Consider the following 25,805-nt stretch of genomic DNA (forward strand, 5'->3'; position numbering starts at 1 on the left):
TTTAACCTCAATTTGTGAGGTGGCATGCCAGAAGGTGGGACTATTTGAATGCCCTGGCAACTTCACCCCATTGGCTAGTACAGTTACGCAAGCAACCAATAAGCTATTGGCGACAAACAGACACTTAAGCCACATATAATAAAGAAGTTCTTTAACTGAGTGGTTGACTGGGTGGACTTTTCCATCAATACACAAAAAGGAGAGCCTTCCTCAGAAGATATGATAACAGTTTACTTACAAGGGAGGCTTTATGAGTAGAAGTCAAGCAGAATAAATTAGTGGACTTCTTCTTTTCTGAGGAGCTAAGAAGTGTTTGTGGATGTGAAGAAGATAAAGCACCTGTCCCTGAAAGGAAGAGAAAAGAGGAAAGTAGATACATTGTAGTCACTCAGAACACATTTTGATGAAGAAGTGTGAAGGACTGAAACATCGAGAACATTCTTTATAGGCATTTAAGATAAAAGTAAGAGTGGATTTTAAAGCAAGTGTGATAAAGTCTAATGATTTTCACATTTTTCCTATGATAACCACTTCAAAGCTTAAAAAACACGAGCTAAATAACATATTCTTTATATAGAGTGTATGTGTGTGTGTGCGTGCATGCATGTATGTATGTGTATGTGTGTGTATGTGTTTCTATCTGTGGAGAAAAGGGGAAAAAAATCAACCAGAAAGACTTTGTTTCATGAAAAATAAATAGCTAGTCTTCCAGCATCAAACTATGAGCTTAGTAGACAAAATTTAGATGGAAATATAGATGGATAGCTATCAAATCTTAGAATCAAAAAATGCCTTCAAATAAAGTGGTTAAACAAAAGGTGAAAATGATAGTTTAAAATTTATTTAGATGATAAATGAATAAATAAATATAACAAGAGACAAATGGGATGCATTCACAAACAAATGTATATTTTTATTTTAAATTATTTATTATATAAAAAGTAATTTGAGTTATGAGAAAAAAATTAAGAATCCAATTAGATAAATAGGTAAAAGTCCTAAAATGTCCATATTAATTGAAAAAATATGAATTATCAATAGCATATGGAATAATACTTAACCTGTCTGGAAACACATATAAATTGAAATTATAATGACCATGAAACATCTTTTCTCATGTTTTAAATAATTTAAAGTAGTGATGTATTAAGAACTAGCAAGGTAATGGGAAACAATTTACTCCCTCCTATACTTTTGGTGATGCATTTTAGTACTTCAGAAGTTCGTTAGCGATAAATTTTAAAAGCCATAAAGAATGTTTACAAATAGTTGAAGTGACACAGTAGCCATGCTCTGAACATTAAATAAATAATCATAAACACAAAAATACAATTTGAGGTGGTATTTATTCTAGTGCTAGTTATAGTAGAAAAATAAAGAAAAAAATTGAAAAAAATTAGTAAATTTGTGATTCAAATATAGGGTAGAATTTTATGTAATTGTTGATAATCATGATTGAATATTATTGATAGAAACATTAGAAAAAGTTTTTATTAAATAAGTAAGTAGCTGGAAAGTATCTCTATAGTATGACCTATAATATACGTAAAAAATGTATTTAATACAGAAACATACATTTGTATGTAGGTATATTTTTTATGTATTTAAAACTATACTCTTTTAATAAATAAAAAACACAGTTAAATTAAAAATGTAAACAAGATAACATGTATGTATTTCTTTTAACTGAAATGTCACTTTTTATGAGGATTAATCCAAGCAGCCAGGGAGATCTAGTGTGACTACTCGTGAAAGAGTTCATTTAAAGAGGTTTCCAGTCACCAAAGTTATTTTTGTTTATTTGGAAAGAACCTATAACATATAGGTTCTAGAGGAAGCAGGTGATTAGACAGCTAACCAATCAACACACCACTTCAGCCACATTTGTTTGCAGTTCATCAGCCTCCATGCTGCTACCTGAGTTGGCATGTACCTGCCTGCCTCATGTGCTCTTACGCCAGTTATTCACAGGGGCTGTCTGCTATATCACACCATTCAAGGTTCTGTTCAAATTTTACCTGTAATCACATGCCCTGACAGAGGCCATCTCCCTTATCTGCTTTTATCATTTGATTTATTATTGTAAAATATTGTATATATTTATTTTATATATTCTCTGCCTCCTTCCACTGCCTTTCACTGTTCATTAAAATTTGCTGTCACAGAGACTTTTGTGGTTGCTCATCTCTGGTGTTAAGTGACATTCGATTCCAATGGCAGCTAAATTCAATTTTTAATATTTGTTGCCCCATCAAACTAGATTGGTTTGATTTTTAAGTCTTATTAGAGTTGGAATTTGGGTTTCTACAAACTTGTTTGATGTACATGGAGTTATTCTTTGAAATTCCAAATGTGGAAATGGTCAAGGAAGTCACCAATAGAAAAATCAAGGTTGCCTAACCTGTGATGGTGTGGTAGATGAAACATCAACCTGGAACACTGAGGTCACCGGTTTTTAACCCTGGCTTCCCTGGATAAGGCACATATGGAAGTTGATGCTTCCTGCTTCTACCCCACTTCCCTCTCTCTCTCTCTCTCTCTCACTCATTCTCTCTCCTCTCTAAAATGTATAAATAAAACCTTAAAAATATAAATGAAAAGTCAAGGTCTACATCCTGGAAGAAAATAATGTAAGAAAAGATATAACCTGTGACCTTCACTCTAAAGGAGAGGTCATGACAAACCTCGATACATAGATGACAGATTTACAGATTGGTGCAAAAGTCCGTTTATAGTTGTAAGTATTCAAAACACAGAGTTTATTTCTGTATCATTATTTATTAATAATTCTATTATTTTTCATAAGAACAACTATGAACCTATTTTTGCCACACCATACCCTGAATAGATAGATGATGATGATGATGATGATGATAGATAGATAGATAGATAGATAGATGATAGATAGATCATAGATAAATGATAGGTGATAGATAGATAGATAATAGATAAATAGATGATATATGGATGGATGAATGGATGAATGGATGGATGAATAGATGGATGGCAGATACATAGGTACATAGATAGATACATAGATATATACAGATATAGATGTGGATATAGATATATATGATATAGGTATAGCTATGGATAGGAATTCAAAAAATTCTACTATGACATTGCTAAAATATAGATAAGAAGTGTAAAGAGGAATATGTTTTCCTGTCATCCCAGAAGAAAATTGAGATGACCAGGTAAGAAGGTTGGTAAATAACTCCCACAAAATACAGCAGGAAAAAAACTGTGCCATGGGTCTCAGGGCATAAGGAACAGAGAGGGTACCGTGGACTCAAAACACCAACTGGAGAGAAAGGGGACTGTGGCTGGGCATGATAGTAGCAGCCAGAGTAGCAGGTGGGCAGCAGCACAGTGTTGGTGCAGAGATGTGGGGAAGTTCTTCCCCTGAGAGCTTCCCATGAGATAGTAGAAAGGGGAAGGGCAAAGCTCTGCACTGCACAGGTATACAAGTGGTGTGTGTGTGTGTGTGAAGATACTGTTCTAGTTGACTTGGGGCTAAAGTATCACTCAGCCTGCTTTATTATTCTTCATATCTATACTGGGCTTTTGTCTTGATGAATGACTTTGTATTTTTTCAAAAACAAACAAAACCTTTAAGCTTCTTTAGATAGCTAGGAAGAAAAGCTCTCATTAGATTATGCATAATTCATATACTGTGTTAAGAGTAAGATGTGTGGTGGGAGAGTAGGGAATGTAGAGAATGTATGTCAAACAGAAGGGTTAACTGAGATATTTAAGAACAAATTATCCATGACATATAAATATATAAGATACACTAAGTGTTCAAAATGCACTCAGTTAACAAGGGTACTAATTTTAATGAGGTTTTAATTTAGCCACACCTCAATGATACCCATTCTGACTCTATATTTCCTCTGCTCAAGAAATCTAAATAAATTTCATGGCTATCCATAGAGCTAATCATCAAGCTACCACTGTGCCAAGCTAATTGTCCCTGTGTGTCTTCAGTAAAGCTCATGTGTTATTGGCCCAGGGCATTTTCTATCCGTGAGTCCCACTGCTTGAACTTAAGCTCTGTCCTTGTATCTACACAATCAACATGAAGACCAGTGTGTCAGTCAGAATGTCAGGATAGATGAACATTGCATGCCCCAGAATTTAGGTAGCAAAGACCTCCCATTTTACCTGTACCCTTTTTTTTTTAATGTTCTGACTTTTGCTATCTTGTTCCCCTTGCTTCCCACTCTGTGCTTTGAATTAATCAGCTGTGTGACTTAAATGAGCTGTGTGATCTGAGCATTTTAATTTGGTCTAGGAGACTGGCTGGATGGTGTTCACTGGAATAACTTATCTGGTATAGAGCTTGGAGGCCGCTGATGCATCTAGACCAGGTGTCCCCAAACTTTTTACACAGGGGGCCAGTTCACTGTCTCTCAGACTGTTGAAGGGCCGGACTATAAAAAAAAAAAAAAACTATGATCAAATCCCTATGAACACTGCACATACCTTATTTTAAAGTAAAAAAACAAAACAGGAACAAATACAATATTTAAAATAAAGAACAAGTAAATTTAAATCAACAAACTGACCAGTATTTCAATGGGAACTATGCTCCTCTCACTGACCACCAATGAAAGATGTGCCCCTTCAAGAAGTGCGGCGGGGGCCGGATAAATGGCCTCAGGGGGCCGCATGTGGCCCGCGGGCCGTAGTTTGGGGACCCCTGATCTAGACAATGTGCTACACAACAGTATAGTATACCTAATCACCATATTGTTTTGATTATGATAGCCTTGTAGTATAGTTTGATGTTGGGTAGCATGATTTTTCTAACTATGTTCTTTTTTTCTCAAGATTGCTATAGCTATTCAGGGTCTTTTGTGTTTTCATATAAATTTTTGAATTATTTTTTCTATATCAGTGAAATTCACCATTGGTATTTTGATATGAATTAAACTGAATCTGTAGATTGCTTTGGGTGATATGAACATTTCAACAATGTTAATCTTCTTAACAATCAGCATGCTATATGCTTCCATTTATTTGTGTTTTCTTTGATATCTTTCTTCAGTGCCTGAGAGTTTTTTGAGTACAGGTCTTTAACCTCCTCAGTTAAATTTATTCCTAATTATTTTTTGATGCAACTGTAAATTGGATTTTTTTGTAGCTCATTATTGGCTTATAAAATGTAACTTATTTCTGGATATTTATTTAGTATCCTGCTACTTTACTGAATTTATTTATCAGTTCTAGTAGTTTATTCAGTCTGTTGTTTTCAACTGAAGAGAGACAATAACTCTCACGCCTAGCACACTACAAACAATGCTGGGGAGCGGGGTTAATATTTATTCTGTGAGTCAGAGTTCTGCAGTGTAGTTAAGAACTAGTATGTATATAGTGAGAGAACTAGACTATCTCACCGACCATGAATGAATTTTCATTGGTTGTTATTTTAGAGAGATTGCAAAGAGGGTTATGCAAAGTAGAAATAGTAATAAAACTAATTTCTTTGCCCACAATTACCAGGCAACACATGCATTAAGTAGTAGCTATTATTTTCATGGTAAGAGAAGAAAATGAGGCTGTTTCTAAACATTAGACGAATTGCCAATGTCATCTGGATATTAGGGCTTGGCATTTCTGACTCTTAGCATGATCTGCTTGACTCCTGAAAAGACATAAACTGGATCTCTGGTGCATAAATGCTCTGATTCAGAAGTAATTATATTGTTCTCCTCTGTGGTCCAAATGTAGACTGAGTGAAGAAGAAAGTAAATTTTACTTCATAACTAAGCCAATTTTCTCTGACAAATCCATAGAGTAAAAGCACCTTAAGCAAATTAGACAAATCTTTCTTTAATCATTTCAAAAATCCCTTGAGCCAGGTTTCTTTTTACTCAGAGACTGTTTCATTTTGTTTTAAGCCATATTAGACAGATACTGTGCACATTTGCTTCAGTGAAATCTGCCCAGGTTTAGTTTTCGTTGCCACAAAATTTTATGCAGATAAATTAATCAAGTGTGAATTGTACATAAGTGTGACCTCATGCCTGCAATTAGACCTTCCTCTAAGATGTGCACTGTTTGCATGAAGCAGAACTAAATTCATCTGATAATGTGCACAAAGTCTTCCTAGACATTTTTTCCCAAAAGAAATGATAAACTGTCAATGAAAAATTAGCTTAAACTAAAAAAATGTTGCTAATCCATATTTTTAAAAGATGTTTTAATTAATTGTATATAATGACTTTTTAAAAATTTAGTTTTCTGATCTAATATTTAAAAAAATATGATCATGGTAAGAGAAAAACATGCATACAAGTCATGTAGCACTTTCTTTTAACTTTGAATTTTTAACATTTGACTTTTTAAACATTTTTTTTAAATTTTATGATTGCTTTAGATAGATCCAATAGATACAAACAGTACTGCAGAGTATTCCTGTGGTTTCCCTATCATTATTTTATTTTATTTTTCCAAAGTGAGAAGCGGGAAACAAAGAAATAGGATCCCACAGGATCCACTCGGCATGTCCACCACTGGGTGATATTCTGCCCATCTGGGGCATTGCTCCATTGTGGACAGAGCCATTCTAGCTCCTGAGGTGGAAGCCATGAATCCATCCTTAGCGCCTGGGCCAACTTTGCTCCAATGGAACCTTGGCTGTGGGAGGGGAAGAGAGAGATAGAGATAAAGTAGAGAGAGAAGAGTGAAGAAGCAGATGGGTGCTTGTTCTGTGTGCCTTGACCAGAAATTGAACCCAGGACTTCCACATGCCAGGCCGACACTCTACTGCTGAGCCAAGAAGCCAGGGCTCAGTTTCCCTATCATTAACATCTTATATTACTATGGAATTTATGTCACAACTAGTGATAATGTTGGACACTATAATTGACTAAGGTTTATACCTTATTTGCATTTCTGTAATTTTTACAAAATGCCCTTTTTTGATCTTAGATCCCATCCAGAATACAAGGTGTACGTTCCTCTAAACAGTGGCAGTTTTTCAGACTTTCTTTGTTTTTTGCTGATGTTCACAGGTTTGAGGAGAGCTTTGTAGAATGATCCTCAAAGTGGATCAGTTTGCTTTCTCTCCCATGGTTAAACTGGCATTATGGGTTTGGGGAAGCAAGATCCCACAGGTAAAATGTCATTGTCAGCACATTATATCAAAAGCACATGTTATCAAGGTGACATTAATTGTCTTGAGGTCATGTGTGTTGTTAGGTTCCCCACTAGAAAGTCTCTTACTTTCTAATCCAACTGTTCTTTTTGTCCTGGCTGGATAGCTCAACTGGTTAGAGCATCTCTCAGAAACACAGAGGTTGCCTGTTAGATTCCCAGTCAGGGCACATACAGGAACAGATCAATGTTCCTGTCTCTCTATCTATCTCTCTAAAATCAATACGTAAACATTTTTAAAAATGTTCTCTTTGAGAAAAGGTCATCAAGCACAACCTGCGACTTAAGGAAAGAAGAATACAATCTATTTTTTGAGAGGAAGAATCAGAGGCGGATTTAACAGCAGGCACACGCCCTGGGCCCTGACTTCTGAAGGGCCCCGCAAAACCCCTTTACACTTTTTTCTAGTGACAAGGGTCCCAATATTGTCTTCTGCGCCTGGAGCCTCAACCGACCTTAATCCACCTCTGGGAAAAATTTACAGAAATTATTTTCCAGAATATACTCACCAAGTTTTTCCAGGCCATCATTGGCCTGGAGATAACTGCTTTGTGATAAAATTGAATTCAGAAGAAATAAAACTAAATGTTATACACATAAAGTTGAAAGCTGTCTATACATGTTATTCTCTTACATTTTATAGGCAGGAGAGTAAGAGTAGAAAAGTTAAGTAAGTCTAAGGTAACAAATATTTTAAAGTATAAAGTGGTAATTTTAACTTAACTTTATCTGACTCAAAGTCAGTAACTTTTCATCACTTTTTAAAGGAAAGAATATTGAGAAAGATTGGTCTTTCCTTCACATAAATTGCTTGATTTGGTTTGTGTCCAAATTTACTAATTTCCTGGTACTTCCTTGGTTCCCTGGATAGTTCTAGGATGTCATGGGGTACTGGAGCTCACAGAGAGCTCACACTGCACACGGTGCATGACTCTCCTTGGCAGACAGGGCAGAATCAGCAGTAGAATTAGAGAGGCAAGAACACTCAGCCCTTTCCCACAGCCAGACATCATTTTCTCTGAAGAAGTCCCGGGGCCAACCTGCTACTTGTAAAAACATATCTCAAGGAAGAAGATTGAATCATTGTCTTAAAATTACTAGGCATATTTTCAATCATACCTGTGGTTTCTTCACCAGCACCAAAAGCAGACACTAGCTGTATGGGTTTTGATGTCTCTCAAGAAAGCAGTCGACCAACATAGGCCAGGGAAGGGTGCATTGTTTAAGCAACAAGAACAAGCAAGCAATGTTTCTGTAAAAAGGATAGTTATATTTGGAAAGTCTGTGACCTGAGTTCAAGGAGAACATTGAATAAAAGAGAGAAAACTGTAGAAGGTAAGATTTAGTTTAGAACAAAACAAAACAAAAAAAGTACTAAAGGACAAAGTCATTGAAGAATGTGTGGAGTGAGATTCTGAGATTTTTTGATTAAATATCATAATTATGGAAGCTAATCAAATATATTAGTGCAGAAGATATATAAACATACTTGTTGAAACAGAAGAAGGTGAACGGGTTAGCCAAAATCATATATACATAATGCAAATATAAAGACAGCAGGGTAGCAATAGCCAGAATAAAAGAGGTGGAGGGAGGGGAGGGAAGGCACAGGGGAGGAAATGAGGGTGGAAAGAGACTTTGCACAAGGCATGGAGGGCACAGTGCAGGTAGTAGAGGGAGTTATATTGCATGGGGCATGGAGGGCACAGTGCAGGGTGTAGAGGGATTTATATTGCATGGGGCATGGAGGGCACAGTGAAGGATGTAGAGGGAGTTATATTGCATGGGGCATGGAGGGCACAGTGCAGGGTGTAGAGGGAGTTATATTGAATGAGACACTTGAAACCATGTCATCACAATAAATTTAAAATAAATTTTGTTTTTTTTGTATTTTTTCTGAAGCTGGAGACAGGGATAGACAGTCAGACAGACTCCCGCATGTGCCCGACCGGGATCCACCCGGCACGCCCACCAGGGGGCGATGCTCTGCCCCTCCGGGGTGTCACTCTGTCGCGACCAGAGCCACTCTAGCGCCTGGGGCAGAGGCCAAGGAGCCATCCCCATCGCCAGGGCCATCTTTGCTCCAATGGAGCCTCGCTGCGGGAGGGGAATAGAGAGACAGAGAGGAAGGAGAGGGGGAGGGGTGGAGAAGCAGATGGGCGCTTCTCCTGTGCGCCCTGGCCGGGAATCAAACCCGGGACTTCCGCACGCCAGGCCGACGCTCTACCACTGAGCCAACCGGCCAGGGCCTAAAATAAAAATTTTAATAAAAGAAATCAAAATAAAATATTTAGGTAACTTTTATAAGTCCAGTAATGCTGATACTCCATAATTTTAAAAACAAAAAATACAATAAAATATAAACAACAACAGTTTGGTTGGTAACTGCCAGGAGGGGAGGAAGTAAATGGTGATGGAAAAAGACTTGCCTTGGTGGGAGGAGATAAACACACAATACAGTATATAGGGAAGTGTCATAGTATTGGCACCTGAGACCTATACAATTATGATAACTAGTGTCATCTTAATAAATTCAATTAAAAATAAAATAATATAAAATTAAAAAAATGAAATAAAGAACAACTCATTATGTATTATATAGTGGTTTTATATGAAAGCATTTATGTAAAGAAGTTTTAAATTCAGAATTAGAAAAGATTCTTCACAAAAATATACATTATATATTTTTATTTTTTTATATATTTTATTTGCATCATCATTTATAAAGAATGATTTTAAAGGGTAACAATTAATGAACAATAAATCAGAAAGTACCTAGTGCACAAACTACCTACTCTGTTTACATCACAGCTTCATATTTTTATGAAACCTGCTTTTGTTCCCTATGGCTTCCTGTAAACGGCTAGAACTTTGTATTTCCTTCCGCCTTGCATTGCACCTGTGAAGTCAGCATCTTATACACAGAAAACAAGCTGAAGTTTTTAAGGCACACACAAAAAAAAATGTCATACCTCAAGTTTCTTGTAAGCTCATTAAGACATTCCTCAGTCCACATGCCACTAAGTGGGGCAGAGGATGGAGAAAGTGGCATCAGACCTGAGCAGATCTGTTACTTGACAGGTTTGCTCTGCACTTTAATTGATTATATTACTTTGTCTCAACTGCTGTCTCACCCATCCAATTGTAATTGTAAAAAAATCACAATCAGGTAATGTTAAATGTTTAATATTTAAATTTTTAGTGTTAAACCCATATCCTATATCTGGCTCATATTTACAACTTTTTCTTTTAGTTCTCTAAACCTTTGAACATGTACATTATCAAATATGTATATTTCTTTGAGGTTTCCTTTCAACTAACTCAAATTAGTACTTCTATTTCTTTTCTTCTTGTGTTTCATAGCATTAAGTCAGATACTTCATTTTAAAAATTATAACTTTATTAGAATACTGTAAAAATACATGCTGGCAGAGTGTATCTGCACTTATTCTGTCAAGTGTTCTAAAATAGTCTCAGTCTCTGAGCATTTGAAATTAATTCATTGAGTCAAGATGAGATTAAATGCAAACTGCAGACCTATAAAAGGTTAGGTCTGTATGTTTGAGGCTTGAGAGGGCATGGTATTCAACCCAGAACATAGCTGGTAAATAAATACTTTCTTCTAGGAGAGAGAGAGAGGGAAACATTGGCCTGATGCTCCATTTTTAAATGTGTCCTTGGTTGATTTTTGTATGTGCTTCAACCAGGGATCCAACTTGCAACATCAGCATGTCAGGATGATGCTCCAATCAGCTGAGCTACATGGCCAGGGTGAAGGGTATAAATTTTTGAGGGTCTTGGCTTTATTATTTTTTCTTTTTTACATTTCTCTATTTTATTCTCTAATATAGTTTCAATTATTTAATAATTTTATTTAAAATTAAATTTAATGAAATGACATTGATCAATAAGAGTACATAGGTTTCAGATAAACATCTCAATAACAATTGAACTGTTGATTGTTGTATATTTACCACCCAAAATCAAATCATTTTCAGTCACCATATATTTGTCCTTCTTTAATCCCCTCCCCCAACCCCTCCTCCTAGTTTCAATTTTAAAATAATGTGCACACTAATTTAAGATAAATGAGTATTTAAAATAGTCAAAATTTAAAGTGAGATATTTTGTGTGTTTTTTTTCCAAGTGAGTACTTTCAAACTCAATACATGTAAATTACTGAGATAAGCAAATGCCTTGAATGCCAACACTTGTGGAGATCCAGCTTTCACTGTGATTTTCCAGTCTGTCCTCATTTTTGGTGCCTAAAGATTTGTCTTAATAGTGTATGAGGCTCAATCAGACTTACAAAATTATTCCTGCTCTATCATATCTATGATTTTTGTCAGAGACTTTTTATAAAATAAAAATATACTTTTTAAGCTGAAATTCTCTACCTCCAGAAATGAAATGTCTCAAAGACTGGGAAAAAAGAATGAAATGTTGGTAATGCAGGTGTTGATCAAACAAGTTTGTAAATATGATGTATATGTTTGCTCACTTATACAGTAGTTTGCATTGGTTGTGGGGGACAGGTTGTAAGCAGGCAGGGTGGTTATAGCCTAAGGCAGGGGTCCTCAAACTTTTTACACAGGGGGCCAGTACACTGTCCCTCAGACCATTGGAGGGCTGCCACATACAGTACTCCTCTCACTGACCACCAATGAAAGAGGTGCCCCTTCTGGAATTGTAGCGAGGGCCGGATAAATGGCCTCAGGGGGCCGCATGTGGCCCACAGGCTGTAGTTTGGGGATGCCTGGCCTAAGGCTTAGTTTTAAGACTAAGCTTTTCCCCACACCCTTGACTGTTGCATGATGGGGGGGTGGTCCACTCTCTTGAGGAATCCCATTATGCCTCAGATAAGTGACTTTGTATCAGAGACTTCCTTGTTTGTATATTGGATTAAAGGTTTTGATTTCTACAGTAAGGTACCAAAAAGCTACAAAATTAATATCAATAATTTAAGGAAATGTGAAAGTTTCCTGGCTTGCAGAAACATACTGTGTAGGAGGCTCCCTTCTACTCAGAAGCTTAAGGAGCATTTTACTAATTTGGACTAGGCGTGGGGAGGGCTTTTGTAAATGTAATTTTTATACTTGTGTGATTTGCACCAGACCAGGATGGCTGATAGCATTGTATTGTAAATGAAGAGGGGAGGGAGATTTACATTTCCATCTACATCTGTGAGGAAGCAGGTAAATAGCTAGCCAGGTGCAGGAAGAGAGAGATTGAAAAAAACCTTTTCTTATTTGATGAGCCATTTGCAGGCATTTATGCCCTAGGGCCATGGAAACTACATCTCCCCTCCTGAAAATATATAATAAATGTATATATCTCTAAACAAGAAAATGGCAAATGAACACTAGAAAATTTAGGAATATCTTTTAATATATACAATAACATTTTTGCTATTGTGTTACCTTATAAGTTTCAATGTGTAAAAATGTATTTTATGAATCCTATAGACAAATGTTGTAAGCTTGCCAATGAATTGTGTCCCATCCCCCTCCTCCTTTTCCTGCCAACCTGTGTGTGTGAGAACAAAGGTATATAACTTGCTGCAAGGGCTGTGCCCCACACACATGATTTGGGTCTGTGAATGCCCCATGTTAGTCATATGTGGCCAGCATGTTTAATAAATTTCCTCCTTTAATAAAACCCTGCAAAATGCATCTGGACTTGGTGTCTCTAGATAAACCCGTGGAATTGAGGTACGGTACATTACAACATGTTCACTTATATTGGGGCAGTACCGTGGTGTGTGAATAGTCTATGGAAGGCAGTGGGTGCTTGCCCTCATGGCATCGGATTGCAAATTATGATTGCCTTCCTTGTTGGGTGGGGCCACAGTTTGCAGGAGAAGGATTTTTTTTCACCCAACCTGTTTGGCTGGGGAGTTGAGAGACAGAGAGCGAGAAGGAGTGCTGAGGGTTTTGGGAACCCTGAGATTTCAGGCAGCTTGTATGGCCGGGGAGTGCTGTTTTGCTTTTGGGGACCTGTGAATCCAGGTGAGTCCAGAGGGAGAAAGGGAAGCGGTCTTCCCTGCTTGTTTATTTGCCCACTTTACAAGACACTAAGAAACAAAATGGCCCACCATTTTCTGGCTCCAGAATTCCTTTACCATCTGTCCAAATCCAATGGGAACCTGCATCTGCATGGCCACGGCTGTGGCCACTGGCCTTACAATTGGGTTATGTAATTGGTAGTAGGAAGGTGACATACTTATCTCATGGCTTCTATTTGTCCAGGTACCCAAGAGGGAAACATCAACTGAGACTGTGCAAGGGAAAATGTATGTAAGTTATGGGAAGAAATAGAAGTACATAAAATAGTCATCGCAGGCCACTGTAAATGGAAAAAGCTAGAAAAATAGTGAGACATTATCAGGCAACACAAAAGAAACACCTGAAATGTATTACCATAAACAAAGTTAATTCAGTCAGAAGGATATCAATATCCTCATATTCAACCACTGACCTACATTTGTGTAAATATACATTTAGTCAATGTGCTGCCTTTAATGACTTGATTTCTGTCACATCGATGTGACAATAGAGAAAGATTCAAGGTAGTTGAATCTATGTAAAGAAGCAAATTTAGTGTCAGACTATGAAATCTAAGTTGATTTAGAAGTAAAACAATAACCCAAAGGAGATGGAAACAGGAAAAAACAGTTGACTCATCCAGTAAAGTTCCCCATGTGACTGAAATTTTGTTGAGTTCAAATAAAAATTACAAGTAAGACTTAAATCTAGGACCCAATATTCATAGAGCAAGATAGTGGAAGTCAGTGTCAGAGGAAGAGAAGTAGATGTTAGTTGAAGACCTGAGAAGTAACAGCACCAGAAGAAACTGCATGAATGATGTAGTCATAAAAAAAATAATGTTAGTATTAGTTATATATAAGAACACAGAAAGGAGATGCTGAACTCTTTCATGAATAAAGTGAAATTACTGAAATATCTGAAAGCTACTGCAATGTAGAATAATCTGCCTTTGCTGGTGGTAATATGGTGGCAAATCAGAGGAATTAGCCCTTTAAGGAAATAAAAATAAACTTCTAGGAAAAGAAATAAAGCCTGACAATTAGCTATTGTGGAAACAAAGGCAATGTATTAAAAGTACACTTCATATGGTAGACCTAACACTAATATTGGTAACTTTTTTATTTTAAATCTCACTTTTACAGTTTATAAAGTCAACCTGTGCCCATATTGCTGAAATATATCATCATTATTATTTCTGCAGTTTTAAATACCCAAAGTACATTCTTCATAAACAAATTCAGGGCTCAAAGTGATCATATATGTGTGTGTTGGCTGACAAATAGGGCTAGATATCACAATAGAGTCATTTCCACTAGACAGCCCTCATGGGTCTTGTGGGCTTCCAGCATCTGTTCCACAGCTCAGTAGATCTTGTTAAGTATCTTTCAAATACTCAGGACCTCTAGGATCTCAGAGTGGGCATTATTATTCTTTAGGGACCCTACAACCCAACAGATTTCCATTCTCAGCTGTGTCTCAATGCTGCAAATGCTTCTTCTGGATGAATATAAGGTTTTTGAAATTTTTGTCACTCTACCCCACTTGAGAAGGCTAAAATTTATTTCTGGCTCTTCAGTTGTGAAAAGAAATCAGCTCTGTGGATAGAGGTCTGAGAAGGCAGAAGGAAAACCTCTTTTGTATAATGGAAAAGCAAAATTACTATATACATCAGAACTTTAAAATTACCTATGACTGTTAAGATTTGAACAGTTAGCTTACTGGAGAGTTTTCAAAAATGATATTAATAAAGATGCCACTGGGGTTGAAAAAAATCTGATGCAAAACAAAATATGTAATGTTTTAAAAATATTTCTACTCAAAAAGTTAAGTCATGAAAGCAATAATACTTAAAATACTTAAGCAAAATCAGTATCTGACTACAGCAACAGCTTCCAGCTTCCTCATAACCAAGACTGCATCTAGATGTAGTCACTTTCCTGTTCAGGAACCCCAGTCTCTCCCACCTGAAGTTTCATTCAAACTCATTGAAGCAGCCTTGAAAATCAAACCTGCACTATAAGCACAGCATATGAAGTCCATCTTCATCTTGATATGGGAAAAGTTCCCAAAAGTAATAAACTCCTATTTTATTTAAGAAGTCAGTGCCAGAAAAGGAAGTGACTCTTGGTTCTCACTGAGTTTACCTCCATTGGCATGATTCAAATCTAGGTATATATTTTTTCAGGGTTATCCATTGTATTATGTGTTTCTGTATGCATGCTTGTGTGTGTATGTTATATATATTTTTTGTTTTGCTTTTAACAAACTCATACATCACTGTCATATGTTAGTGTCATACTTTCTATGAAATGTAATCGACACAAGAACAAGATATCTTTTCTTATAGGCATTCCACTAAAAAGAATAATGCAGCTACAAAAGGTTGTCATTTGAAACACTAATTTTAAACTTGATCAGAAACCTTCTATAGGTGAGGGGGATAAGGCAGAAGAAGACCAAATAAAGAAGAGACACGTTAGAACTCTATGCAATAAGGGACTACATAATGGCTTTGGAGAAATGCTTACGTAACCACATGAATTCCCAGTGCCAGTATGACCAGACAAAATTAAGCCTGAGTTATTTTTTGTAATAGATCTAGTTTCTCTGTCTCTCATTTGATTCTGGAAACACAAAGGTAAAATAGGTTTTATAATTCCCATCTTACAGGTGAAGAACTAAATTTCAAGTGGTAGACATCATATCTGAATAAAGAAGACATAGATAGGCTAAAAATTGGCCAGGTTCAGAATGAATAAAATACTCTGAAATAAAATTGAAGGAAGTGAAAAATTACTTACTGTCTCTCAATAGAATTGACTTATCTGTGAAATAGAGGTAATGATTATCATATATATCATATATGTTTACACTTTGGTTATAAAGATTTAGTGAAATGTATGTGATGCTCCCAATACAATGTCTAAGAATTAAGAATATTCACAACTTGGTAACGATAACTGATGGACATAATGACAATGAAGATGTTAAGAAGTACAAAACCCAGGCCCTGGCTGGTGGCTAAGTGAATAGAGTGTTGGCTTGAATATGGACATCCCAAGTTTGATTCCTGGTCAGAGCACACAGGAGAAGCAACCATTTGCTTCCTTTCCCTCCCTTTCCCTTTTCAATTCCTCTTTCTCTTCCTCAGAAAGTGGCTTAACTGGTTTCAGCAACCATCCCAGGCAGTGAGGATTTCTCAGGAGGCCCAAGCCCATCAGCCTCAGGTGCTAAAATTAGCTTGGTATTCAAGTATCAACCCCACACAGCCGTTTCCAGGTGGGTTCCAGTTGGGTTGCATGTGGAAGTTTGTCTCATTATCTCCCTTCTTCTCACCTAAAAAAAGTACGAAACCAGAGGTGCTGAAGTAATAATGGCTGAAATAACTGACTCTGTTGATCTATAACTAAAAAAAGAGCAAACAAACAAAAAACACACACAGATTTCCATTGGGGGAAAAAAAAGCTTCAAACAAGTGGCTTGTTTGATGCAATTCCAACCTGAATCACAGTGACATTCCTCTGAAGCTTGACAAATACTTCCAAAGTAAAGAGAAAATATAAATAAATATAAATAACTCTTAGGTTTCATTTCTTTAACCCTGCTGGCATGAGTTTTGTTTCAGGGCTTGCGGCAGGTGACCAACCACAAAGGAATGTTCGATGTCACAATTCCAAGAAGTCGTGGATGGTTGAAACTGCTGACGGTTGAAAATGTACAAACATCCGTAATTAGTGGAAAGCATCCCTGCGCCTAGCGATAGCGGCAGCCAATCAGCAAATGCCCCGCCACCCTTCCTACTTCCCTTCCCTAACCCTTAAAATGTGGCCTAAGACTGTAGCCAGGGCTGCTCTCATTTTTCGAGACAGACTGGCAGGTTTTCTTTCTAATAAAGCCTGATTCTCTAAACCTTTCGGTTGCCAGTCTTCTTTTCAGTTTAACATTTGGTGCCAAAACCTGGGATAAGGTACTGGCTGCCTGGAAAGTCCCCCTTTGCCCACCAAGCTTACAATCAGGGAAGCGGTGGACAGCGGCAGCTTGTTCTGGCTTACTCCCTGATTCTGCTTGGATGAGTAATTGTGAGTTGACTGGCCAGTGGGCCAACCCTATCCCGAACCCCTGCCGACCCAGAGGCAAGGATCCCTCAGCCTCTCTGGTATCCAGTAGGCTTCCTTTATTCCTCCAAATTAACCCACTTAATTTTCATGGGCTGAGATTAGGGAAGAGACTACTCCGGGTGACTTGCCCCTATGAACTACTAAACAAGTCCAGGCGCTTGGCCAAGTTGCCCTTCTCTTCTCTGGAACCGGGGATTCTGATGACAACCGGCCTTCTCCCATTCTACCTAGTATGAAACAAATAGTGAAAAGAGTTTGAAGACGCTCTTCTCTTTTCCTATTTTCAGCTCACCATGGGCTTCTCTCAATCTCAACCCTCAAAAGCTACTCCTTTAAGGTGCCTTCTAAAAAATCTTATCAAACTCAGCTTCGTGGATCTTAAACCGAAAAAATTAATCTTCTTTTGTAATATGGCCTGCCCCAATATAAATTAGATAACGGTTCCCATTGACCTGAAAACAGAACCTTTGACATTAACATCCTCCAAAACCTGGATAATTTCTGCCACCAGACCGGGAAGGCCTCAGAGATCCCTTACGTTCAGGCTTTCTTCTACCTTTGCTCTTGTCTTATGATCTAACCTGGTATGACCTTCACATTATCCTCACCTCCTCCCTTTCCCCCTCAGACAAAGACAGGGCCTGGACCACTGCCCAACAAATCGCTGATGAGGCTCACACTCGAAACAATGCTAATCTAATAGGCACTGCGGTGGTCTCCACTGCTGACCCTATTTGGGCTTACCAAGCAGGCCATCAGAACCAGTAGCCCAAGATCAAATGATAGATTATTTACAAAAGCCCATAAATAAATTGGCTAACAAGGCTGTCAATTATGACAAAATCAAGGAAATCATTTAAAGGCCAGAAGAAAACCCAGGAGAATTCTTGGAACGCCTCTCACAGGCGTTGCAAAAATTCTCCCGAATGGACCCCACCACCCCAGCAGGGTCTGTAAGGTATATTTCCCCACTGAGAAGGAAGGAAGGGGCCAGAGCCACGAAGTGTGTGGAATAGTAAAAGGCTTTATTGAGTACAGAGCGTGCATCCCGCCCGGCAAGGTTCTCTGGCCCCAAGGAAGGATAGAGGCCAGGGAAGTTGCAAGTGGTGACCTGTGTGAGAGATATTTAAAGGGTCCCTAGGGTGATCGAGCTAATATGACATGGTGAAATCTCACTGGCTGGCAGATGGTCGCTTTTTTCCAAAGGGTTCCTGCGAAGTTTCTTTTGGTGTACTTGGTTATGGGTGGTCCTAGACAAAGTTCCCGGGCCTGACCTTTCCCCATTATCCACCGACCTTACAGGGACCATTCTCCTCCATTCACATTTCATCTCCCAATTGGCTTATGACTTAAAAACAAACAAACAAAAAAACTAAAAAAGCTAGAAAATGGGCCTGAGACTCCACAAAGCGATCTCTTAAACCAGGCCTTTAAGATCTTTCACAACAGGGAGGAACAAGAAAAGGAGGACCAATGGAAGAGGGACCAGGATAATTATTTCATGCTTGCTAAGGCCCTGTAAGGGAACTCACCAGCTGGCTCTAAAAAAAAAAAAAAACACTCAGAAGGACATTCCCATCTTCTGGGTCACCAGGACCCTGTTTTAAATGCAAGCAGACAGGACACTAGGCTAAACAATGCCCTAATCCTCATCCATTGCCAGGTCCATGCCCTCACTGCTGCCAAGAGGGACACTGGGGGGGTTGATTGTCCCAGCCGCCAGAGAGGGACTGGGCCAACCACTCCCATTACTAATAACCCCTCTATACCTGTGGCTGACTTTCTTGTCCTAGCAACGGAAGACTGAGGAAGCCTTGGGTCACAGGCCTTAGTATGAATTACCAACAGTGAGCCCACAGTAAAGCTTCGCATAACAGGTAAGGTAATTTCCTTTCTCATAGACACCGGGGCCACCTTCTCTACCCTTCCTGAATTTGCTGGCCCCCTTTCACCCTCTATCACTTCCATAGTGGGAGTTTCAGGCATCAAGAGTAACCCCCTAATCATACCTCCCCTCACCTGTATCCTAGACAAAACACAATTTACACACCAATTCTTAGTTATACCACAATGTCCCACTCCCTTACTAGGAATAGACATTCTTGCCAAGTTTGGCTCCACTCTTCACCTTTCCCCAAAATCCTCAACACCAACTTCCAATATTCTCCTTTTGTTGGCCAGTGATCCAGACCCATCCCTCTCCAATCCATCATCCCTCTCTCCTTGTCTTTCCCCGAACCAAGTGGATCCCATTGTCTGGAATACGGATCAGCCCTCTATTGCAACACACCACACCCCCATTATTATCTCTCAAAAAGACCCCTCCAAATATCCATAAATCCCTCAATACTCCATTTCCCAAACACATCTACATGGTCTTAAGCCCCTCATCACTAAATTTATTCAGGCCAGTATCCTTACCATTAGCCATTCCCCTTACAGCACTCCCATCCTACCAGTAGTCAAACCCAATGGTACCTAACGCTTAGTTCAGGACTTGCGGGCTATTAACGTAGTGGTGTTACCCATTACTCCAGTAGTACCAAACCCCTACACCATTCTCTCCACTATTCCTTCAAATACCACCTTCTTCAAGGTCTTAGACCTTAGGATGCCTTCTTTACCATTCTTCTCCATCTGGAATGCCAAAACCTCTTTGCCTTTCTTTGCCTTTACTTGGACTGACCGGATACCATGCACTCCCGACAACTGACCTGGAGGGTTCTCCCTCTGGGATTCAGGGATAGCCCCCATTTCTTCAGTCAGGCCCTAGCTACAGACCTTAAATCTCTTTCTCTTCCCCAAAGTACTATCTTACAACATGTAGATGATCCCCTCCTTTGTAGTCTTACATGGGAAGCATCCAGGGCAGACACAAACAAACTACTAAACTTCTTAGCACAAAAAGGCTATAGAGTATCCCCTTCCAGAGTTCAGCTTTCACAGACAACTGTTACCTACCTGGGACTGCAATTCTCACCAACCCATAAAGCCATCACCACAGACTAAAGCATTTTATAGCCTCAATCCCTACCCCTACTAATAAAGAACTACTTTCACTCCTAGGAATTGCCAGCTTTCTCTGGTCTTGGATCCCAAACTATAGCCTTCTGGCCAAGCCACTCTATGAGGCCACCAAAAGGGACCCTAACAAGCCCCTAGATCCAAGCTACTCAATTAAAACATCATTTTCTAAGTTATAAAAGGCCTTACTCCAGGCACCAGCCTTATACCTTCCTGACATCCAGTCTGAATTTCTCTTATATGTCCATGAGAAACAGGGTCTTGCCCTTGGAGTATTAGGACACCAAAAGGGACCTTCCTTCACCCCAGTTGCTTACTTGTCCAAACAACCTGATCCTACCTGCAAGGGCTGGGCACCCTACTTGCAGGCCCCAGCTGCTGCTGCACTTCTAGCACTCAAAAGCAAAAAAAACTTTCCCTAGGCCAGAAAGTTATTATTAAATCACCCCATAACCTATAAGACCTAGCCTCCAACAAGGCTACCTATCATCTCTCTCCCTCTTGTCTTCAACAATTTTACATTATCTTCCTCGAAAATTCAGAATTCTCTTTTCAACCCTGTTCCAATCTAAATCCAGCCACCCTAGTCCCCCATACTCTACAACCACCCTAATACTCTTGCGTTGAAGTCCTAACTCACCTCAACTCACCCTTCCCGCATTTAGCCTCAAATCCCCTTTTATCTCCTGATTCTACATTATTTGTAGATGGTAGTGCTATCAAGACAAAACATGGAACCACTCTAGCAGGCTATTCCATCACAACTGACTCACATCAAGTACTTGAAGCTCAATCCCTGCCTGAAAACACCACTTCCCAACAGGATGAACTTAAAGCACTCACTAGAGCACTCACCTTCACTGCCAATAGATCGGTTAATATCTACACCAACTCTAAATACTGTTACCACATCCTCCATTCAGCTGCTGCCATTTGGCAAGAGTGAGGTTTCCTCACAACCAAGGGAAGCCCACTTCAAAACCATGTCTTTATTCAATATCTTTTCAATGCAGCTTCATTGCCAAAACAGGCAGCCATAATACATTGCAAGGGCCATCAAAAAACTCAAATTCCATCAACACTGGAAATAACCTGGCAGATCAAGTGGCAAAGAAGACTGCCACCCAACCTCCCACTTCTCATATTTACTTTCTATCATTCTACCAACCCCAATACTCCACAAAAAATACCACCTCTTATAAAACATTCCCAAAACAAGGGGACTGGTACACCCAGGGAGGAAAAATCATCCTTCCCCAAACCCAGGTAGAAAACATCTTGCAAACCATTCATAACTCCTTCCACATAGGCTACAAACCTTTTCTCATCTATATTTCCCCTTTCCTAACGGGACCCAATCTACCTACTCTCTTAAAAACCATCATGTCTTCATGTTCTATCTGTACCCCATGCTCCTCACAAGGAGGAATACATCCAAAATCATTTCCAATTCATCAAGCGAGGGGGACCCTCCCTGGTCAGGATTGGCAAATCGACTTCACTCATATGCCCTCCACAAAGGAAACAAATTCATTCTTACTCTTGTAGATACCTTCTCTGGCTGAATCAAGGTTTTTCCAACCAAAAAAGAAGATGCTAACATAGTTATCTCAGCTCTAACAGAACATATTATTCCTAGATTTGGGCTACCTTCCTCTTTCCAATCAGACAACAAACCAGCCTTTATCTCCCAAGTCACTCAATCCATTACATCCTACTTAGGACTAAAATGGCAACTGCACATTCCATACCACACCCAGTCCTCAGGAGGAGTACAGAGGGCCAACCAAATCCTAAAACACCATGTAAAAAAACTTATCCTTGAACTAAACCTTCCTTGGCCTCAGCTTCTTCCCTTAGCCTTAATGAGAATTAGAGTCATGCCTTGAAAGCCTCTGAACCTTAGCCCATTTGAAATCATGTATGGCTACCCATTCGAACTAAATTCCAACTTACTTACCACCCCCAATCTATCAATGGGCTCATACTTTCCTTCACTGGCACACATGTGAGCTAATCTTCCAAAGGAAGTATACAAGCTCCTTCCACAGCCTTTTCCAACCACAGACTCACACCTATCAATATTTCTTGAGGACCAGATCTACAAGAGGACACAGAGAAAAACCCCTCTCCAGCCTACTTGGACAGGGCCCCATACTGTTATCCTGTCCACCCCTACCGCCATCAAAGTGGAAGGAGACTCACACTGGACTCACCTCTCCCACATTAAGCCTTATCCCACCAATATCCCTAAAACCTACACCTCTGCCCCCACAGGTCCTCTGTCTCTCAAAATCTCCACATGGTCCCCCAAAGAACCAGACCAGTCCATCTCATAATGCTCCTCCAAGAGGCCATATCCCGCCATACTGCCCACTCCAGCAGGCACTCACAACAGGCAACTGCCAATTACCACCTTGCCAGATTCTTCTACTTCCTTCTTCAGGCCTCTGAGGACTCTCCTGGTTTAGGCCTCACTCCAGTGAAATTGACAGACTCCTCAATTGGATTCAGGACTTGGCCTCGCAAAGTTCTCTACTTGAATTTTCTCCAGAAGAAACAGCGGCTTTTCAATTTCTTCTTCTCTTCCTCTTAATCACCCCTAAGCCCAATCACCATGCCCCCAGTTCTTGATCTCCTAACACCAGTTCTACTTTCTCTCTTACTGGGCACCACATTTGCTGCCCCATCTCCTCTCTCCTAGAGGCCACATATATAGGATGCTCTCTTAAACTCACTCAAAGACTTTTAATTAAAGCTAATTCTTCCTGTGCAGTAAATTGCTGGATGTGTATGTCTATGTCCTCCTCAGCCTACTCTGCCCTCCCTATCCCAAACAACAACACCCACCTTCTACGGACAGTTCTCAAATACCAAACCCAAAAAGGGGCTTCCTTCTTTGAGAGAGCTGACACTTCTATAGGGAATTATCCCACTTCAGCCGCCAACCAAGCAAATAAGCTATATCAAACCTATTATTCCCAACTTGAAAAATTAAAACCGCAAATTCCCCCTGCTCAGGGACCAGTCACCCTGAACACCCCCCTGCTTTCACCTGCCCCTTTATGCTTCACTGCTCAAGGTACAGGACCCCCTACTCTTACAGCTTCACAACATAAATGCTCCTCTCCCACCACACAGCTATATCCCTGGCTCACTACCTCTACCACGTGATTGCAATGCTCAAAACAGGCATCTAACCATATCTCCACCCTAGTTAGGGCTGCACTTTCCTCTACCTTGACTGTCTGGGGTTCAGAGCCGAACAGACAAAACTGACTCCTTGTTCATCTATTCTCTATTCACCTCTCAGCCTGCCTCACCCAATCAGGGGCTTTCTACTTGTGTGGGACCAACACCTATATGTGTCTCCTTACTATTTGGACAGAAACCAGTACCCTAGTCTATATCACCCCAAATATCAACCTAATCCCACCCCATGAGTCTCTTCCAATTCCTAGTACACTACCTGTCAATATAAGGACCAAACAAGCTGTACAGGTAATCCCTCTTCTTGTCGCTTTAGGAATCTCTATAGGAGTAGGTCTAGGGGCAGAGGGACTATCCACTGCCCTGTTTTATTACCTCTCTCTCTCTGAAGACCTCCAAAACTCCCTGGAAGAAATTGCCTCCACCCTAGTAAAACTTCAGGATCAAATTGATTCCCTAGCCTTTGCCATGCTACAAAATCATCGAGGACTTGATCTCTTAATGGCAGAGAAAGGAGGTATTTGTGTCTTTCTAGGAGAAGAGTGTTGCTTTTACCTTAATCAGTCAAGACTAGTTAGAGATGCGGTAGTCAAATTAAAGGAACGAGCCCAGAGAATTCATGAAAAACAAACCAAATCGTGGAATCAGTGGTTTCGCACAAATTGGGTGTTTTGGCTATTGCCTTTCATTGGTCCACTCACTCTCCTATTTATTATTCTAGCTTTTGGACCCTGCTTCTTATGTCTGTTCACTAGTTTCTTATAGAACCACATGCAGGCCTTTGCTAATCAGAAAACTGGAGAAATCTACCTAGCCCTACACACCAACCCTAGAACCTGCCCTCGTGAAACAGAAAAATCTGGACCCCTGTAAATACACCCCTACCCAGCAGGAAGCCATCACTGCACTTCTCTATCTTATGAATCCCCTCTGAGAGTAATCCTTAGAGAGGTTATAACCCTTCACCACCCCTAATCAGCAGGAAGAAGTTATAGAAGATGATGACCTCCGTCCCCTTTCCCTTGAGCCTCTCTGGGAATCATTCTTTCTCCTTTTTATATAAATATATCAAATAGTGGGGAATCTTAGGTTTCATTTCTTTAACCCTGCCAGCATGAGTTTCGTTTCAGGGCTTGTAGCAGGTGACCAATCACAAAGGAATGTCTGATGTCACAATTCTGAGAAGTCATGGATGGTTGAAACTGCTGACGATTGAAAATCCACCAACATCCGTAATTAGTGGAAAGCACTCCTGCGCCAGCGATAGTGGCAGCCAATCAGCAAATGCTTCACTGCCCTTTCTACTTCCCTAACCTAACCCTTAAAATGTGGCCTAAGACTGTAGCTGGGGCTGCTCTCAATATCAAAAACGTTTAAATAAAGCAGATTATAGGAGACTAGAACTATATCACATAAAACTTATTTTAAAGGCACCATTTGACTGCTCTTATAGATTCTTGTCTCTATTAGTTTGTCCTTAGTTACATGCTATTCTATTAGCTTATAGACTTTTTTTTTTAAGGTCACAAAAGAACATGTAGCTCATGGCTAAATATATGACACAAATAACTCTTGATTTAAAAATTCAGAGAAATAAGACATGTTGCTTTAAGTTAAATTGGTCAAAAATGGCTTTTTGAAAATTTAGAAATTGGCCCTGGCCAGTTAGCCCAGTTGGTTAAAAGTCTTGTCCTCAAATGACAGGGTTGCAGGTTCAATCCCTGGTCAGGGCACACACATGGGAAGCAATTATTTTAAAAAAGCATTACTGAGTGGAACAACAAATGAATGCTTCCCTTCTCCCTCCCCCCTCTCCCTTCCTCTCTCTGTCTCACTAAAAATCAATTAAAAATTAAACCCTAGCAGCCCTGGCCAGTTGGCTCAGTGGTAGAGCATTGGCCTGGTGTGTGGGGGACCCGGGTTTGATTCCCGACCAGGGCACATAAGAGAAGTGCCCATTTGCTTCTCCACCCCCCCCTCCTTCCTCTCTGTCTCTCTCTTCCCCTCCTGCAGCCAAGGCTCCATTGGAGCAAAGATGGCCTGGGCGCTGGGGATGGCTCCTTGGCTTCTGCCCCAGGCGCTAGAGTGGCTCTGGTTGCGGCAGAGCGATGCCGCGAGGGGCAGAGCATCGCCCCCTGGTGGGTGTGCCAGGTGGATCTCGGTCGGGCGCATGCGGGAGTCTGTCTGACTGTCTCTCCCAGTTTCCAGCTTCAGAAAAATACAAACAAACAAACAAAAAAAT

The sequence above is a fragment of the Saccopteryx bilineata genome, chromosome 5 (assembly GCF_036850765.1).
Source record: "Saccopteryx bilineata isolate mSacBil1 chromosome 5, mSacBil1_pri_phased_curated, whole genome shotgun sequence".
Lineage (NCBI taxonomy): Eukaryota > Metazoa > Chordata > Mammalia > Chiroptera > Emballonuridae > Saccopteryx > Saccopteryx bilineata.